Raw genomic sequence first — 4628 nt, 5'->3', positions numbered from 1 at the left:
ACACACACACACACACACACACACTGTATATAATATATATTATATGCTTACCTTGAAGCCGAGCTGCGCCGCTTTGATGGCAGCAACGTAGCCGCCTGGACCTGAGCCCACCACCGTGACGTCTGCATCAACTACGGAGGCAACGCAGCAACTTTTATCAACAGATCAGAGCAACAGATCAGAGCAACAGTTCAGAGCAACAGTTCAGAGCAACAGTTCAGAGCAACAGTTCAGAGCAACAGAACAGAGCAACAGAGAATTTATCCCTCACTCATGAAAAGACGGGAGAACTGCAGCATCAAAGTTTTAGTTCAGAGTCCTCTGATGATGTAACTTTATCTGAGGACTCAGAATGCTGTGATGAAGTTGTCATAAATGATGTTCTCGCTGTGAGAAAAGGCAGAGCATCTGTAAACAGGTCTGGACCTCTCGTACGTTTGTTATTCTGAATACGACTGAACCGTTGTTTTTAAGTCTCTCGTAAGTTCACATTCAGTCCAGTGTTTCCTAAATGTGGAAACAAAACAACGATCGCACATCCGGCTCCAGTCCAGAGAGTCTCGAGCCGTTAATACCGACGGTGATGAGCTTCATGAGCAGACTTACTTGCTGCTTTGTCAGCGTAGCTCCTGACAGACAGCACTGAGGCTCCGTGCAGTTTGCAGGGAAGGTGGTGGCTCCTCTGTGAAAACAAAAGAAAGAAAGAAAACCTTAAAACAAGATGGTCACACACAAAACGATCCGATACAGGATCACCAACCACAACTAAAGCAAGTAAAGGTAATACAACCAGTTCCTCTGATAATAAATGACACATAGGACACGTGTTTTCCAGGAAACTCCCAGACTCAACAATCTGTTATGTTTTGTGATTTTCCTTCAGTACAATTTCCTTGTTCAGCCGCTCAAGTGTCAACCTGAACACTGTCTGCATCACAGTGAAGACATCATGACGCTAACGCTCTGATTTAAGATCAAATACAAGCTTATTTAACCAGAGGACAGTTACAGTACAAAGACAGAAGAGTGCAAATAAACTCATTATAAAAACACATACATATCAATAAGGTGCAAAAAACTAATGTCAGAAATGTATACAGGTGACATGAGAGGATTGTAAGAAATAAAGAAGTTAATCTGCAGTCAGCATGGAGCTAAAGTCACATTAAGAAAACAGGAACATAAATAAGTTTATGAACTAATTAGCTGTTTACTTATAGAATACATGTATCTGAAGACGTTCTCAATAAGAGAGAAGTTGTTAAGAATAAATGTGTTAGACGTCTCAGCCAGAAGTCTCATAACGGTTAGCATTAGGTAACCACTGCTAACTAGCTTAGCGTGCTAGCACTAGCTTAGCATGCTAACATGGTTTGTTGGGAGGCGGCTGTCAACTGTAACGACAATTAAATTAACTAGTTAAGTTAACGTTACATCTAGAAACGCGTTACCCTTAAACATAATACAAATGTCACGTGACCTCATCTCAAAATGTGTGTAATTAGTGAACGAAGCACCGTCAGATAACACCGACAAACGAGCTCCACGAATGCGTTTCAAACATTCAAACACCAAAATAAGTCATTATATTTAAATATGTTGTTAATTTAGCATATACCGAATTAATAAAGGGGAAGGTATAGAGTTAGTTAATGTATCAAATGTGTATTAAGCGACATATTTATTCGCTGACAGCCGCAACAACCCTGAATCTCCCGTGTTACCGGTGGAGTCTGGCGTTACGTTCTCTCCATACGAGTTAACCAGGCCCGCCGGGCCGTAGGTCTCTAAACACCAGTAACCAGTACCCCCCAGGACCAAACTCTGGCCGGACCCAGTTAGAAGCTTCTCCGGACAACACACGCTGGTTAACAGATTACATATAATCCGTCCTTACCGTGGCCAGAGAGCGGTATAACTGCGTCCAGCTCTGCTGCATTTTAGCCCGTGTTGTGTCGCCTCTCACCGGATCTGTAACCTACAGAAAGGCCGACACAGCCAAGGACTACCGTCATTGCGCATGCGCAGTACCAGTAGTCCGTTAAAAAAAAAAAAATAAGAAACGCCCGTGTAGGTCGCCTACATATGACGTCAGTGATTGTGAAACCTGAAAAATCTCTCAACTCGTCACACCGACTCTCTGGTTGGGGAAAGACTTTAAAACAAGTAAAACAACAAATACAATGTTTCCAAAAAATATAGTTTCTGTCCTCTGTGAAATATCCAGAAGTATTCAGATCCTTTACTTTAGTAAAAGTACTAATACGACACTGTGGAAATACACCACTGCAAGTACAAGTCATGCATTCAAAACCTTACTGAAGTAAAAGTATGTTTCAGCTAAATGTAGTTAAAGTAAAAGTATTGATTGATCAGCAAAATGTTTTCCTATTATATCTGTTTCTGCATTAATATTACTGCTGCATTAATGTGCATGTTGCATGTTTTTAACTCCTTTATATGGTTTAATCTACATCAATTCCTCATATTATATAAAATCATCATATGTTTGTAGACATGAGGAACACTTAATCCTTCAGTTTATCACATAATCTTCACTGTAAAAGGCGTAAAGCTCTCAAAGCACTACACTTTGTTGTCTGATGCCGAGTTTCCCGCTTTGATCGCCTCCAGGTTCTCAGGGAGGGCCGAGAGAACCCCTTCAGAGGGATTCAGGAGGTGGAATCTGAAGGTTCTGGGTCTTTATTGAACCAGGAAGGTTTGGATTTAAAGCTGATGCAGATACACTTTTGCTTACGACACCAACTGTTAAAGATAGACTACGAAAGATTACTAAAAATGTTTAACTTTACACTTTTTCTGCAAGTGTACAAACATTACAAAACATTTGTTGTGTTGTCTCAGGAGCGTAGAGCCCTCCCTCAGGTTCCCCGTCAGCTAAACGCTGTTAGCTCTGTTAGCACTGTTAGCTTCCAGCTGCCGGCTCAGCCATCAACATGTAGAGGCAATAGATATGCTCTGAATATCAAATTTAGCACCTTTAAAATAGAGAGCTTATAATTTGTTTTTCACTTTTGCATCACAATAATCAAATATCAGTCATTTGTAGCATCAATCGTCCATTCTCATGGAAGTTTTAAACCTGCAAGAAAAACCTCTTATTGTATATTAAAGGTATTTTCACTCTCTTCTTAGGACTAAATATATTTATACCTATGATTTATTGAATACAAATGTAATAAACTCACATTGTTCTTTGTCAGAGGTCAGGAGGTCCTGACAGCTTAATGCATGTACAGTAGGTTTACTGCCCCTCATTCAGTTTTAATGTCGGTTCTTTGCATATTCTGTGGATGAATTTTAAATGACTCTTCTTTGAGCTCCTTTGTTGTTATGTCCACCTGTTTTGAATGTGTATTATTCATGATGACCTGAAGAGATATCCCTGGAGGACCAGTTATCCTACCTAGCAGACAAAAGTGAAGTGGATAGCAGGGCCGTCTTTCAATCAGAGGGTCGGCGGTTCAAACCCCGGCTCCGGCTCTGCTAGTCACATGTGGATGTGTCCTTGAGCAAAACACTTAACCCCAAAAATTGCTCCCGTAGTTGTGCCTACGGTGTAGAAATGTGATAGAATCTGAATTGTAAGTTGCTTTGGATAAAAGCGTCTGCTAAAATGACTATACTGTAATGAAATGTCAAACACAGGTGAAACTGTTACGGCATAGTTATCTCTGGTACTTGGATCAGAACCAGAGTCTAATCTCGCTCCATCAGAGAGTACGACAAATACTAACATCAGTTAATTAATACTACCAACATCTTCACAACTACACTGCAAATTTAAGCCAGGGGCTGAAAATAAGGGGAACAAAAGCAGTGATAAGAATCTTAAAAAAACAGCACATGTATACATCGTTCATCAAAAATACATTTATTACACTACATGAAAGTGAATCGAGAAAATTAAATGTATTACTGCTCAGAGTGATTGACAGGAGAGATTATTAATGGGGCAAAGTTGTCATTATCATCATCATCATAGTAAAACCCAGGACTAAAGTATGGGTAGAGTTTCTCAGTGAAGCTGCAGCCAGTAAAGGAGTAGATAAGAGCTGCAGCATCAACGTCATAAAAGGAGACCAGACCCTCCTCATAATCCACAAACACCCCCACCTTCTGAGGCTGAGACTTCAGAGAGAGACGGACTGAAGGGTCAGCAAGAGCAAAGTACTCATTCTTATTCCTCAACCATATCGTCCAGTAACCATCCTGAGGGCTCAGTGTGATGTCTCCCTTCCTGTTGATCGACTCTCTGGCCACTCCTAAATCCCAGTTAGTCTTCCCTTCAACCTGAACCTCGTAGTAAAATCTTCCTGAAGAGAAACTCTGCTTTGATAAAACATTAACACAAGTATCAAATCTCTTTGAATTGTCTGGGTGATATGTCCATTCTTCACTATCATGTACTTGTTTTCCATCATCAGATAGGATGAGTTTGGGATGAGCTGTATCAGGATCAAGAGTCACATCCACTGCAGACTGCTGGACCCTCTTCAGCTCGACGAAAAGCAGATAACTTATCTCTTCATTAAGCATCTCCTCCAGCTGATTCACAGTTCTCCTCACAGTCCCCTCATATGAAGGTGGACTGACTCTGACTCCTG

General features: G+C 40.8%; 1 long non-coding RNA gene across 1 annotated transcript; it reads right to left on the bottom strand.

Moving 5' to 3' along the window:
- Positions 1-31: 31 nt before the first annotated feature.
- On the bottom strand, positions 32-2014 carry LOC116379417 (uncharacterized). The gene is made up of 3 exons (XR_004212417.1): positions 1898-2014; positions 607-682; positions 32-131 (listed from the first exon to the last, which is right to left on the bottom strand). It is a non-coding gene; the product is annotated as an uncharacterized LOC116379417 (long non-coding RNA).
- Positions 2015-4628: the final 2614 nt, after the last annotated feature.

Source organism: Anarrhichthys ocellatus, unplaced genomic scaffold, assembly GCF_004355925.1.
Source record: "Anarrhichthys ocellatus isolate YVR2014 unplaced genomic scaffold, GSC_Weel_1.0 scaffold4276, whole genome shotgun sequence".
Classification (NCBI taxonomy): domain Eukaryota; kingdom Metazoa; phylum Chordata; class Actinopteri; order Perciformes; family Anarhichadidae; genus Anarrhichthys; species Anarrhichthys ocellatus.
Note: the sequence above shows the minus strand (reverse complement) of the source record. Positions and strands in the feature narration are given on the sequence as shown.